We start from the raw sequence: 15825 nt of genomic DNA, 5'->3' as shown, positions 1-15825 counted from the left end.
CTGTGGATAATCAGCAGGGAACACAGTCGGTGGAGGTTTTGCAGACTCCAGTGGACTCACATGCTATTTGGAAAAACAGTAGCACGCTGTTTGCCCGGTGCAGCTGTGGTTGCCATAGGGATGGACTCCTGTGAGTATTCCATCTGCTACAAGAGGGACAGCTTGGAAACCCCTCATAGGTCTTAAGAAGAAATGAAGCAAACAAATGATTCATCTGGTTGGGAAGGCTGGTTTTGTCTAAGGAGCTATTTCAGCAGATTTCAAGCATATGCGTACCATGAATCTTTAGTCAAACCAGAAAAATCTTCAGTTTTAAAACGAGATGCAAAAATGATCCAAATTTCAGTCAGTGTCTTTGAAAATGTACATGTTCCTCAAGCACACCATGTTGCAACCTTTTTGTGTTAAATTTAGTCATCGCAACTTTATTCAAGTGTTTAAGCCACATTTTCCAGAACAATTAATATTAGCTTCTAAACAAAATGAAGGGCTCATTGAACAGGCTCATTTAGGAGAACACAGCAAAAACAGGCTTGTGTGAGGAGTCCATATGGAATGTGGGGGTCTCGCCCATGCTGAAAAATGTTAACTCAAAGTTGTCTGAAAGTATATTTTCAGCATTGTCCCTCATTAATAAGCAGAACAAATGATAGAAAACTTAGGCCAGTGCTCATACTATTTTTAAGCACATACACCCATACAAACTTGCAGAATTAAATAAGGTCCAGTATAATGCATTTTTAAAAATCACAGAAGTTCCTGTTTTTTAAGTTCTTGAGAAGAAACCAAATATTCTAAAGGGAAATTGGGTTGTCAGACACTGATGTTTCAGAGAACATGAAATATTTGAAGATGTGAATGAGAATGCCACCACTGTACATTTCTCTGACCTAATAAAATGAGGTTTTTGTAATTATGTGGTGGTGGAAATATAGTAACTCCTGACTCAGGTAGATTTCATTTTATATAAATGTGTAATTACCTGATATGGCTAATGCAGCAGGACCATGTCTAGATAAACTGGATCCTCAAAAATTTCCTCTGGAAAAGTATATCTGAGTAAAATATGTTCTTTTAGAAGTTGTCCCCTGAATAGCTTAACCTTTCAAATATATCAACCAAAAATTAGGTGTTCTTTGAGAGTTCTTTTTACTCAAAATGATACCTCCACAGGCCACCTCACCAAGCTGACCCTGAGCAAATGACCCTGCTTTCCTAGAGGGCAGAGAACTTAGATTCAGAGACTCACAGGAGAGGCAGAAGGGATATACATTTCTGTTCAATCATAGAAAAGAAAAAGCTAGAAGACAGTTATGTGCTCAGTATGCTGTCGTGTCCAACTCTTTTGCGACGCCATGGACTATCACAAAACCATCTCCCCAGGTTCCTCTATCCATAGAATTAGACAAGCAAGAATATTGGAGTGAGCTGCCATTTCCTATTTCATGGGATCTTCCCGAACCAAGGATCAAACTCGCTTCTTTGGTGTCTCTTGCATTGGCAGGCAGATTCTTTACCACTGCACCACCTGGAAAGACAGTCAAGTTTTCATATGAAACTGATAACACATTCAGATATGACCTTACTAATCCCTAACTCAGGGTCTTCGGGTGGCCTTGCTTTCTGAAGTTTTCCTAAGGTTCTGTGCTTGGCATGATTTGAATGCCCGTATCGTCACAGCTCTCCACCAACACCAAATTTAGACACCATCCTTCTCACTTCCTCATGACCTTCCATGTTATCTAAGATGTTAATGACTAAAAATGAATTCATGTGGCATCCTCCCACATGATGCTTTTAAAGTTTTTAACATAGGTGTTGCTTTCATGTCCTACTAAGTGGCAAATGATATATTTAAAGCATCATGTAGAAGGGACTGAGATATACTGGAACCAGGCAAGGGAGTGAGGGAGCTTTTCAATCCCTCCGATTCTGCAACATGCCAAATGCTCTATTCTACTTAAATGTAGGACAAGAACTTTGCTTACCTTGCACATTGTATTATAAAAATATAAAAACCAATAATTAATGCACTGAGATAATTTTAAAATCATTAAATGAATATTCTCCAAACAGCATATATAATATATACACAATTTACATTATATATATATATTTTTTATTTACTCTCTGAAAATTCATGATCCATTCATGACTAAAGGGAGTTTATTCTGTTTAATGGGGAAGAAAATCAGAAAGACAAGGCTTAGGATAACCAGGGACTAGCCAAAGATGGCCAAGTCATTGGCTTGACAGTTTTATAAATATGAAGGTATGTGTTAGTCGCTCAGTTGTGTCTGACTCTTTGCAACCCCATGGACTATAGCCTGCCAGTCTCCTCTAACCATGGAATTCTCCAGGCAAGAATACTGGAGTGAGTTGCCATTTCCTTTTCCAGGGAATCTTCCAAATCCAGGGATCAACCCAGATCTCCTGCACTGTAGGCAGATTCTTTACCCTCTGAGCCACCATACATGAAAGGGAGAGATGAAAGGAAGACAAGGGAGACTTAACTCCAAAGCAAATAGTGAATAAACCAATTTTTGTAGGATTTTATTTTAAACAATTAAGCTTGACTATCTTTAAAAAAAAGAGTGGGGGGGGCACGGGGTCAAAACAGCATCAGTGAAACACTTTAGTAGAGATTTGACCAAACAAAGCAGAGTGAGCAAAGATTTGGGTCTATCAGGATTCTAGAAGCAAGGTCCAAGGCAAACAACTGTAAAAATCTTCCTCTGACCCTGACCCCTCCCCTCTTCTACCTCCTCCTCCCTTCTTCCTCTCCTTTCCTTCTTCTCTGTCTTCTCCTCCTTCTCTTTCTCCTCTTCCTTGTTCTTTTCTCTCCCTCTCTCCATCTCTCTCTCCTTTCCTTCCTTCTTCCTCTTTCATTCAACAAATATATTCCTCATGCACACAGTTCTAGATACTAGGACCCAACAGTGAGCCCAACAGCCAAATTTCTCTTTGTACACAGGTATATTCTAGGTGGAGGAAGACAGAAAATTAACTACATACTCTGTGCTGACAAATGCTATGAAAATTGTTGGCCTGTGTAAGGGAAAGACATTGTTAGAAGCAGAACTTTCTTAAATACCTTGATCAGAGACCTTTCCAATGAAGGGATATTTGAAGGAAAGAAAAGGAACTGAACCATAATGGTTTCAGTGTGAAGCATCCAGAATGCAGAAGGAATGAATGGCACATTAAGAGATGAGAAGCAAGCACATTTGGCTCTTTGAAGAAGAGCCAGGAGATCATTGTGCCTGCAACACAGTGAGCAAGGAAGTGGTGACCAGGGATGAAGGAGTGCAGGTCACTGGGGGCCATATTGGGAAGTGTTTCTAGGCCAGTGTGAGGATTTTTCTTTTTAATGAGTAAAGTAAGAGTTGGAAAGAATACAGTAGATACAAATTAACTCAAAAGCCAAAGTAAATAATGCTTTTGCAGAATATCTATCAAGCAGGACCTTAAATTCTTCTATGAGAACCCAGATGTTATACAGATTTGTTTGCCTGTTTCTTTTATTTAAACAGAATCAATCAATGGAAGTTTGGAAACTAGGGCTTTGACTTCTTAGCCCGTCCTGTCAACTTTAATTTATTAATTAATAGCTAGTGCCTTTTTTTTTCAGAGATGGTATTCATGAATCTCTGTGTAGAAAAACCAATAGGGAAAGGCAAGCAAGAGTTTGAGAAAGACCATGTCACAACTAGGAAAAAAGAAAAAGAAAAGAGAAATCAACAGTAAAACTTGATATTTGTATTACTTTATTGATTTTAAATTAATGAAAACACATTATTGGAAAAGCATTATTTTATTAATTTACATTTAAAAGATAAAAGAAAAAACTGACTTATTGACATGCAATATTTTAAAAACCTATTTAAGAAATCAATATTTATAGAAATTTATTTAAAATCAGATTTTAGCAAATCACCAACTAAATCATAACAAATAAGCACAATTTTGTAAGCTTTCTCAGTTAGGCAAAACGTACATTATGGATAAAAGATTAATTGTCACAATAAGCTATTATTTTTTTCCCTAAATGGCTACTCAGCATCAAAGCACAGGATGGCATGAAGAGCATCCAGTAATGGCTATCAGCCCAAACTTCAAAATTACATTCAAGATTTTATTTGTACTTATGATTAGACATGACAAAGAGTTCACAGCCTTTAAGATACTGAAATTGATCTTACAAATATTTTAAAACAGTTAATTTTCTTGGAATACAGACATAATAATAGTCATCAAAATTTGCATAATATATTAAGCTCATAATGATGCCAGGAGTATATTCTTTCTACCTGCTAAATTTTTTTGACTAATTGTGAAGATGAAAATAGAATTATAAATATTCTAATACCAATTACATAGTGTTATGTATTTATTACTCATTTATGTACTGATATGGCATCCCACTCCATTATTTCCAGTACTCTTGCCTGGAAAACACCATGGACGGAGGAGCCTGGTGGGCTGCAGTCCATGGGGTCGCGAAGAGTCAGACATGACTGAGTGACTTCACTTTCACTTTTCACTTTCATGCGTTGGAGAAGGAAATGGCAACCCACCCCAGTGTTCTTGCCGGGAGAATCCCAGGGACGCGGGAGCTTGGTGGGCTGCCGTCTATGGGGTCGCACAGAGTCGGACACGACTGAAGCGACTTGGCAGCATATTGTGCGTTTACTATATGAATTCTGTGTATGTACTATGTATTCTGTATGTACTGAAGTGAAGTGAAGTGAAAGTCACTCAGTCATGTCTAACTCTTTGTGACCCCATGAACTATACAGCCCATGGCATTCTCCAGGCTAGAATACTGGAGTGGATAGCCTTTCCCTTCTCCAGGGGATCTTCCCATGCCAGGGATGGAACCGAGGTCTCCTGCATTGCAGGCGGATCTTTATCAGCTGAGCCACAAGGGAACTCCTCTGTATGTACTAATTACATAGCTTTTCATATTTTCCAAAGTTGGGGGGAAAATTCATTGTTTGTGGACCAAAGACTTATTCAACTACAATCTTGTATTTCAGAGATGAAGACCTCAAGCCTTCTAGATTTTCTAGTAAACATTAGTGTAACTCTAAAATTGCATGGCATGAGCATTTAATAACTTTCGATCCTTAGTCTTATATTATTTTAATGTGTATAGCCTACCTATGTGAGTAAAGAAAGGAAGCAATTTACAGAGATCATAATGAGAAAAGAGAATGTAATATCATTTTTGTATCATTAAGGTTTCAATCTCATGTTATGGCCTCAACTGAGTATTCTTATGCTATGATTATTACTATTATTACACTACTGTTACTGTATTCAATAAATTTGGATGGCTTATTACAGGTGTTAAAGCACTTTCTTGTGTGTATTCTCTCACTTGATCTTTAAAACAAGCAGTTGGAGTGGATATTATTATCTCCATTTTAAACATGAAGTTATTGAAGTTGAATGAGTAACTGGTACAGTGAGGATTCAGGGTGAAGTTAATACAACTGTTCTTTTTGGGGTTGTTTGATGGGAGCTTTGTGATGGCTGTAATAGATGTGGGACTGCAGATGTATGATCCACAGCACCTATATTTAAATAATTTATAATATAGTTGGGAATGAAGCACAAAAATTTCATCTGACAGATAAAGAATATACTCAATTAAGTCATCCATTTAAGTTCTTAGTAATAAGCAATAATAGAAAAGTTGAAGAGTGCAAGCTGAACATGAAAGTCAAGCATTTTCCCACATGCCAACAATAGGATATTGCAATGTGAAACTGAAAACACAATATACCACCACCAAAAATGAAATATTTAGGTATAAATCTAACCAAAAAGATATAGGATCTATGTGTGGAAAACTATAAGACTGACGAAAGAAATCAAAAAATGTTGATGAGGGAGAGTTCCAAAGAAGGCACACCTTAAGAAATCTGCCAAATAGAGAAGATAAGAAAATATTAAGAAAATATTACTCAGTCATAGAAAGAAATGATGTTGTACCATTTGCAGAGACATGAATAGGTCTAGAGACTGTCATACAGAATGAAGTAAGCCAAAAGGAGAAAAACAAATATCGTATATTAACACACATATATGTGTGTGTGTGAACTGTGGTGTTGCAGGAGACTCTTGAGAGTCCCTTGGACAGCAAGGAGATCCAACCAGTCTATCCTAATGGAAATCAGTCCTGAATATTCATTGGAAGGACTGATGCTAAAGCTGAATCTCCAATACTTTGGCCACCTGATGTGAAGAACTGACTCATTTGAAAAGACCCTGATGCTGGGAAAGATTGAAGGCAGGAAGAGAAGGGGATGACAGAGGATGAGATGGTTGGATGGCATCACCGACTCTATGGACATGAGTTTGAGCAAGCTCCAGGAGTTGGTGATGGACAGGGGGGCCTGGCGTGCTGCAGTTCATGGGGTCACAAAGAACTGGACAGGACTGAGCAACTGAGCTGAACTGAACTGAACACGTATATGTGAAATCTAGAAAATGGTTTAGATGATCTTATTTACAAAACACAAATAGAGACACCGATGCAGAAAACAAAGATACCACAGGGGAATGGGGGAATAAATTGGGAGATTGGGATTGACATACATACTCTACAAGTAGTGTGTACAAAATATCAATAAACTAATGAGAACCTACTGCAGAGCACAAGGACCCCTACTCAGTGCTCTGTGGTGACCTAAATGCGAAGGAAAACCTAAAAAGAAGGATATATGTAAACACAGAGCTGATTCACTTTGCTGTGCAGCAGACATTAAAACAACATTGTATGTTATACTATTGTTATATATATATATATATACACAATATATATTTATTGGAACAACTATACTCCAGTAACAGAGAAGGCGATGGCACCCCACTCCAGTACTATTGCCAGGAAAATCCCATGGATGGAGAAGCCTGGTGGGCTGCAGTCCATGGGGTCACGAAGAGTCAGACATAACTAAGTGACTTCCCTTTCTCTTTTCACTTTCATGCATTGGAGAAGGAAATGGCAACCCACTCCAGTGTTCTTGCCTGGAGAATCCCAGGGACAGGGGAGCCTTGTGGGCTGCCGTCTATGGGGTCACACAGAGTTGGACACGACTGAAGTGACTTAGCAGCATCAGCAGTATACTTGAATAAAAATTAGTTATAAAAACCAAACAAAAAGAAAATTACAAGCAGGGGAAAGGGTGAAACTGACTAGATGCCAGAACAACCTATGTGAGCAATCTAAGTTGTATCATTGTAGACACACTCCCATCCTGACACACAAACATTCACTGGTTTGTCCACCTGGAGAGGAGGGCATTGTTTCTGAGGTTCGTTGGCTGACAGATGGATTACTGAAGAGAATATACCCATGGAATCATAGCATAGCCAGCTGTGATTGTTGTATGCTCTCCAGTGAGGGGCAGAGGTGGGGAGGTGTTCACTTAAACCCAGAAACTACTCGAACATATTCAGATCCTCAAAGCTTTACATTGCATGCACTTTTGGGTAAGGGAGAGCAGATTTTGGATTACTGTTGGTTTAGCAAGATCAAGGAATAGCATGTTCAAATTACCTTTAAAAGAAGAGGTTCTTGTTAGAGAGAGGTTAATAGAAAATCACTTCAAAACTGATAAACAAAGCTGAGTATCAGGATGAGGTAGATATTTTTCACAGAAAGATAACTATCAGTGGAATAATTAGAATTCATGCATAATCAAAAGCTAACAAAGAGAGATTAAAAAACATTTTAATGTGTTTCACAATCCAGTTTTTAGGTGTAGAAGACTGTATTCAATACTATGTTATCGAAAGAGAGCATTTTTTCCTTTCAATAAATAATTGCATGGGTTTCCCCGTTGGTTCAAACGGTAAAGAATCCGCCTGCAATACAGGAGATCTGGATTCATTCCCCGAGTCAGGAAGATTCCCTGGAGAGGGAAATTGCTATCCACTTCAGTATTCTTGCTTGGAGAATTCCATAGACAGAGGAGTCTAGTGGGCTACAGTTCATGGGTTCGCACTTGGCAAGCCAGTAGGTTTGTCAGTGCTAAAAATTATTATTGTTTTCACCAATAAAAAGGACACAGGAGAAATTCAACCACAGAGGGAAAAGAAAAACAGACATAAAACATGACCCTGCTCATCATGCTACCTTTTCTAAAATATGGATGATTTGTGAATCACATCTATAGTAAATTATGGCAATGATAGTTTATATCTACTCAGTGATTGTTTCCATTTTGGTATTCTTTAGGAAACTGTCCCTTCCCTCATCCCATATGGTTCTAACAATATGAAATAAAGTGTCCACTCATCCCCCTAGACAGAGGTGAGCCTATTACCCAAGTCCTGTCAATCATGGTGCTACATCTCTCTGTCAACAGTAATTGGTTCAAGATGTGGGTGTGTACCACAACCAGGACCAATCAGAGAACTGTTATTTTATTTATTGACCCTAAGAAATAATGAGTTTTTCTTCCATTTAGGTCTCACCTTGTACAGATACAGTTTGGGGGGTCTCCAAAATTCTCTTTCCTGTAGCATGAGAGAATGAAGTTAACCAGAGAAGAGCAAATCTAGAGATGGAAAGAAAAAGATACTGGGTAATGTTATTTCAATTACACTACTGGATCAATCACACATAGACTTCCTGGCTTTATGGGGCAAAGTCTATGAGTTTGGATATTTTTTAAATATTTTTTATGTTTTATTTTGTTTTGACTTAAGCAGAAGTTTGGATTGAGTTTCTGTCAGTGACAGCAAAAATTGTCCTGATCAAAAAAAAGTTTTCCTTGAAAGTATGAGTTTTAAATGAATATTAATATAGCAAGATAATAAAAGAGTTACTATCAGAGAAAATTATAAAAGAAACTCAGGGCTGGTTTGGTATCGCTATAGCATCATTAGGGTCTACATCTATTCTAATGGGTCAGTAACAATGCTCAACCAATTATTGAGTGGTTTAGATGTCTTCTCTGAATATAAACTTGAAGAGAGAACAGAAAGACTTTAATGTAAAAGTTATAATGTTTTGTAAACTATAAAATGTTATAGAAATATTAAGCATTGATAATTTCCTTCAGATAATCCATAGGACTTAGACTTCTTCATTCTCTGAGAGTTTGGTAAGGAAATGCGTCTCCAAGAAGAAGCAAGTCTCTCTGACACAATCTCAGCTATTTCAGTACATCAGCCAGGTGAGTGGGTTCCTGATGCTCTTGCAAGTCAGATAATGACAAGCAGAAAGACTCACTAATCCAAAGTAAAAGTATTGATAGCTTATGGCCAAAGCAGTCTGATGAATTCTTCTACGTTCTGCTCTTTGAAACATACTCCAAAATGCACTACTGTCCAGTTCATACCTGGGAAATTAACACTTCCTATGAAGTCAGGTTACTAACCTCATGATTTTTAGTGAACTATTCATCGAGGTCACACCTTCTTTGTGAAATAAGTATGCTATTAGCATGTTTATTTTTCCATAAATTTTATCTTCATAATACTACCAATTTTTTCTAATGATTTCTCTCTATACATAATTTTTATACATTCATGTATGTATGTATAATCTTTATATTCTTAAATTATAAAGTCAACTCCTCTTTTCTCTTAGTCTAGCATACATACTATCTCACTATCCCAACCAAATGATCATTTTAAACTAAAACCTTTGAATTTACCTGTATATTTTATTTGTGCCTTATATTTATTTCTGAATATATCCTTCTTTTTGAAAGTTTTTACATCACACTTTGACTATATTTTTACATTTTTGTAATTTCTAATAGGAAGTCTGCAATTCAATCTACTCACAAATTGACATATAAACCTAGATTTTGATGATTTGCACAGGATAAAAATAATTTAAAGCTTTCTCATGAAGTTACCATTATGTTTTCTAGCATTCTAACTTCTTTTTAAATGAGATATGATATAGTTTTCTAATCCTTTGTTCATGAAGATAAATGCCATTTTTAAAGGATTCAATGTATTTTCTTCCACAACCCCTATACAGCTGCAAATCTATTTATTTTATGTATTTGCTTCTTTAGGGATCCTTCTGGTTAACTTGGAAGACAGACAATAATACCACCTGAGCCCTGTCCCAGCAATAGTCAATAGTCAGCTGGGTTTTCAAGCATAAAGAAACTAAAAAAATCAAACCTATAGCTTTCAGCGTTGTGTCTCTAACACCTGATGTTAAGATACTGAACAAAAGCCCACAGCATCGTACATAAAAGGAAAATCAAATAAAATGAAGAAAAGAGTTCCTAAAGTTTCTTTTTAAGTTAGGACAGCATAATGATACCAAATCTCAGCTACTCTGGCGGGAGTTCAGATTATTAAAAATACGTGGAAGAAAGACTGTGGCAGGCCTTTGTATGTGAATTTATGTTTTGCCCACACATGCAAGCTATGTAGTCGGGTTCTCTTCCCAGTGAAGTCATGCTGTGTCTCCCTGCTGAGACAGAAAGCAAAAATTGAACCATGGGTGATTTATATCCCGGACCTTCCAGCTGAAGCTACCCCATGCTACCTCTAAGTCAAACAGCAGAGAAAAAAAAAAAAAGAGGTTTCTAATATTAGACATACTGAGATTAGTCTATACAATATTAAAACAATTGATAAAGTGAAAATTTTGCTCAACTTAGTTGTTCAGTAAAGGAAGCAATTGCATAGGGACCCCTGTTATAGCACATATCATGTTATGTGTCTACTTCCATCACTAAACTACCATTTTTAAGAAAAAACTTTTGTATAGCATTTAGTTCTACTGCCAAAATTCCTGGCAGGGAGGCTGGTTGAGAGTAAGTATTCTACAATTCATTATTGGATAAATGGATGAATGAATGAGTGACTGAAACATTGCTTTCGTGCACCTTACTGTTAGTTTAAACTAAATTTTGTCCTTATTTTTATGCTTAGTGTCAGTCAAGAATTTTAACATGGCAGTCTGCCCAAAGACCAATATGCCAATGAATTGAGAATCTAGGTAACTATTTTTAAGTGATTCAGAATGTGAATTCCATTATGGCAAAAAAAAAAATTAAGCCACGTCAAGCATAAGAGAAAGGGATATACCTTTTTTTCCATTAGCCATGACGGAAAAGAGAGGGGAAAGCATTAAAAGGCTCATCTTCGAAAAAATCAAATATGAGACGCTTGCAAGAGATCTGTTTAAAAAAGAAATTGTCTTCTCTGACCTTTGCAACATCCATGAAAGATAATACACTCCAAGTATCAGAAAGATTAAAGGTCTGTTTACTAAGAATTAAAACTAGTAACAGAGCACAATTTTACTTTCAAACTTCATTTTGTAAAAAGATCATTTCACTCTGACTTAAGAAACGTTTGTTTAGAGAATACTGTACCTGTCTCTGACCAGCATGGAGGTCACACAATGCAAAGGCTAACACCATATAAAATGGCATATTTTAGAGGGACGAGAACTTTTAAAAGATAATCAACAAGCCTGACCTTTGGAAACACTCATTCATTTTTCACAGTTTAAAAGCACTGATGTTTGCTTACTTCTCTTTTGGCTCTGAACCTTTCTGATAACTAGAAGAAAGCACTTCCTGCCCCAATGCTAATAGGTTTTGTCTTATATCTCTGCCTGTTAATGCACACACATGCACCCACAAACTACCAAGGAATGAAATATTTTAATTCTCTAAACGCAAACGGATAGGAAGATTTCTTTCTTCTTCAAATCAAAACTCCTTTAAAAAGTAGACTACTCCTGTTAGCTCAATCTTCATGTTCTCCATAATTTATTCATCAATAAATATTTGTTTTGGACTTAATCTGTGTCAGAAATTGTTGTCTGTGCTGAGAAATCAACAGTAAGCATAACAGACAAAAGTCCTTAGACATAAGTGAAGGAGTTAGACAGCAAACATCATAAATAAGCAAAGCATCTAGTACATCGCTTCCATGGATGGAAAGATAAATCACGGTAAGCATATTGGAACTCTAGGAAGGGAGTAGCTTTGAAGAAAATGCTTCTAAGATGAACATAGACTTGATGAAGGTGAAGGATTTAGCTAAAGGGATAGTAGAACGTTCTAGACAGAAAAGCCCGTGCAAAGCCGTTAAGGTGCAGTGTGTCTTTTGAGTTTGAAAAATACCAACAGGACGCTAGTGTGGCTGGAGGACCTGAGGTCAGAGAGGGAAAGAAGGCACCAGAAAATAGACAGTCTTGTAGGCTACTCTAAGGACACTGATTTCACAAGATTTTAGACAGAGCAGTGAGAGGATCTAGCTCAGTACTTTAAAAAATTTGTCTTAATGTTTCAGGTTGCATTTAGAAATATCAAACCACCCTAAACATAGTGGCTTAAATCAATAACCACTTCTTCAGGTCACGATGAGGAGGGTCAGCAGTTTGAGCAGGATGGAGCTGAGCTGCTCTTCCTAGGTGGCGCGGGTGGTAAAGAATCTGCCTGCCAGTGCAAGAGATATTAAGAGATGCAGGTTCGATCCCTGGATCGGGAGGATCCCCAGGAGAAGGGAGTGGCAACCCACTCCAGCATTCTTGCCTGGAGAATCCCATGGACAGAGGAGCCTAATGGACAGCAGTCCATGGCGTCATAAAGAGTCAGATACAATTGAAACAACTGAGCAGGCACACACAACCGCACAGAGCTGAGCTAGTCTGTGCTCCCACTGTCTCCCGTTCGTCGGTGTGTGTGTGGTCAGCTGCTGGTCAGGTATGTGACTGAGCTGGTCATGCAGTTGTCCTTTCACAGATAAAAGATCTGCATTGCTTTCTGAAAACCCGGCCTACCCAGTCCTGCTCCCTGTAGCTTTATCTTTCATGAGCATCCCTCCAGAATCCACCCCTCTCATTCTCAGCTCTGTATCAGCTTCTGCTTTAAGAGAAGTCAGACTGATACACTAGCTCATGAGCAAAACACCCATACAAGCATGATAATTTAAACAAATCATCTGTAGTATTATTGCTAACTTTCAATCAACAAATAACACATTTACATTAAATATCATTTTTTAAGGCTTCCCAGGTGGTGCAGCAGTAAAGAAAATGCCTGTCAATGCAGGAAACACAAGAGAAGCTAAATCGATCCTTGGATTGGGGAAATCCCCTGGAGGACAGATTGGCAACCCACTCCAGTATTCTTGCCTGGAGAATCGCCATGGACCAAGGAGCCTGGCGGGCTGCAATCCATGGGGTCACAAAAAATCAGACATGACTGAGCAACTAAGAACAGCATGCAGCATTTATCTATCTCTGTTTGTACTCTTCTTCTTGGACCATAAATATTAGGGATAAGCCAGGCTAGGAGAGAGACATGGTAGCCATAATAACAAACATTACATCACAAGGAGAACTCGAGTACTTCCCAAAGTCTCTAAAATACTGTCATATTTTACAGATTGTTTACCTTCTATCAGCCACACTCCATCCATAAGAAATACTTAGACTACCAATCACGCTGGAAATAACTTTTTGTGATGCTCCAGGCAAAGAAAGATCCATAGGGGATTGATTCAGAGATGCCTCCTTCTATTAATGAATCTGAATTTATTGGGAAATTATGTTGTGCCTTCCACTATGATAGGTGCTCTGAGCACGCAGATGTATGAATCACAGCATTTAGACCCCAAAATGGCTTATAGTCTGGTTGGAAAGACAAGATTCTCAAAAGTCAGTAAAGTTACAAATGACCCAGGAGAGAGGTGAGAATGCAGCCCTGAGTGTCATACAAACTACATGTGCAAATTCAGCTTCTGAACCCCAGTAATCCCTGTGCATAACTCAGTATAATGCATCATATAATCAGATATGATGTCGTGCTTACCGACTTTGGAACCCCTCCAAATAGTGCCCTCTCCTTTTCCAAATCTGACATGCAGCACCGCCCTTAATCTTAGGAGAAGTCAGCTTCAGACAGCGTGAGGGAAGCCTTCCCTCAGTCACCCTGACATTAGTCTCCATATTAATCATCTCGGGAATGAAAAGGAATTTGTCTGCACGGATGACTTGAGCCCTTTACAGGAAAGCTTGTAGGTAATGGCATCTTTTTGCTGACTGCAGTAGTAATTTTTTTTTTTTTCAGATATGAGCTCTTAGTTATCTCACAGTAAGTGAATTAAGATTAGAAGCCCCTTTCACTAAAGCAACCACATAGCTTTCAGTGTCCAGTCAGTACCAAGTCCTGTTTCCAGCAGCTCCTTCACCAGCGCCCCAGCACCTCCCTGCCAGAACAGGAACAGAAGGCTCTTATGAAGAAGACTTTCTTTAGAAAAGTGGTACTGATGAACCTATCTTCAGGGCAGGAACAGAGATGCAGACACAGAATGGATCTGTGGGCACAGAGGAAGAAGAGAGTGAGACAAACTGAGAGAGCACCATTAACCTCTACACACTACCATGCATAAAATAGGCAGTGGGGAGCTGCTGTGCAGCGCAAGGAGCTCAGCTCAGTGCTCTGTGATGACACAGAGGGGTTGGGATGGGGGTGGATAGGAGGGAGGCTTAAGAGGGAAAGGACATATGTATACGTATAGCTGATGCAGGTTGCTCTACAGCAGAAATTAACACAACATTTAAAGCAGTTATACTCCAACTTGAAAAAAGAGAATCCTTTTTAATCCCTTTTTCCAAACTCCACAGTCTCACTTTTTAATTTATAAACATGTCTTAAATATGCATCCACATCTGAAATTATAAGACCATCTATTTTTGTTTACAAAATAGCCCATGAATATTTTTCTCTTATAAGGAAAACAGTGAATGAAACAAACCTAAAATGCTATGATTATACTGATCTCCATCTCTTCCCCTGTTTTGAATTCATGGGAGGGACAGAGATCATAATAGGTCTTTTCAGAAGGGGCGGTAGCATTTCCTGGGTAGCATGACTCCCCTTCAATCATGCTCTTGGATAGTCATTCAGGACAAGGGAAGGAGCAGTGAAGCTTTCAAGATACCAAACAATTTACAATAAACTGTATCCCATTAAACTGCAACACTATGCACTGGTATGAAATTCAGAATCTTTTAGGCTAAAATCTAATGCAAGGTAACCTGATATACTTGAATGATCTCATCTGAACCCAACACAGACTTGCTGTGCCAATTTCAAAGTTTATGATCTGTGTTTACCTTATTTCAAATTAGAGCTCCTAGCCCTCACCCAGCCAAGTTGTTGGGAAGTTCTATGATGTTATATAAAAATGCTCAACATAACATCTAATTTTAAATAGTAGATGCAATTAGAAAGAATAATAACTTGGAGGTACTATGCAATAGGCATCATGCTAAATGCTTTTCACATATCATCACATTTAATCGAATAAGAATCATATGAGGTAGATGCACCTATTATCCTAGGGTTGCCAGATAAAATCGAGGATGCCTATTAAACTTGAAATTAACATGTCATGCAATATCTGAGACATACACTTAAAATTCATCGTTCACATAAATTCAAATTCAACAAGCTATTCTGTTTTTATTTGCTAAATCTGACAAGTCTCTATTATTCCCATCAAATGACTAGACACAGGGTTCTCAAGGACACTTTCCAGGTCACAGAGCTAGAGAGTTGCTGAAAAGAGATTTGACTCCCTCAGGGCACTGAAACCCTGCACTGTCTTCCTACTGTCCTTGTTATTATAGGGCACAGCAGCAATAACATCAGGGGACCTAGAGAACTCTTCACTGTGGTAGCTCAGCTGGTAGAGAATCTGCCTGCAGTGCAGGAGACCCCGGTTCTATTCCTGGGTTGGGAAGATTCCCTGGAGAAGGGAAAGGCTACCCACTCCAGTATTTTTGGGCTTCCCTGGTGGCTCAGATGATAA

The sequence above is a fragment of the Ovis canadensis genome, chromosome 2 (assembly GCF_042477335.2).
Source record: "Ovis canadensis isolate MfBH-ARS-UI-01 breed Bighorn chromosome 2, ARS-UI_OviCan_v2, whole genome shotgun sequence".
NCBI lineage: Eukaryota > Metazoa > Chordata > Mammalia > Artiodactyla > Bovidae > Ovis > Ovis canadensis.
The sequence above is the reverse complement of the archived record's forward strand: the minus strand, read 5'-3'. Positions refer to the sequence as shown.